Here is a 326-nt window from a genome sequence, read left to right on the forward strand (position 1 = left end):
GGACGTGATTCCCGTCACGAAATTGACTTTGCGGAACGTATCGTACACTGGCTTGCATCCCAACAGGAACAACTGGTGCAGAATCACATATATGTTGGTGTCCGAGTCGACATTCGCAATATCGATGAAGTACTTGCCACCAAGTACGTAAAACGCCTTGAACACGAATACACCACCAAAGATGTTGACCTTCGTGCGCTCCAGCTTCAAGCAAGATTCTTTAGTCTTCACTTTTACGCGCAGGATGCCACCGGGGAGTTTCCATACTTGCCCGATCGCGAACTCGCCGTATAGCTTCTCGAGAGCCTCGTTACCATGGTGCTTGC

Source organism: Plasmopara halstedii (genome assembly GCF_900000015.1).
Source record: "Plasmopara halstedii genome assembly, contig: Scaffold_194, whole genome shotgun sequence".
NCBI lineage: Eukaryota > Oomycota > Peronosporomycetes > Peronosporales > Peronosporaceae > Plasmopara > Plasmopara halstedii.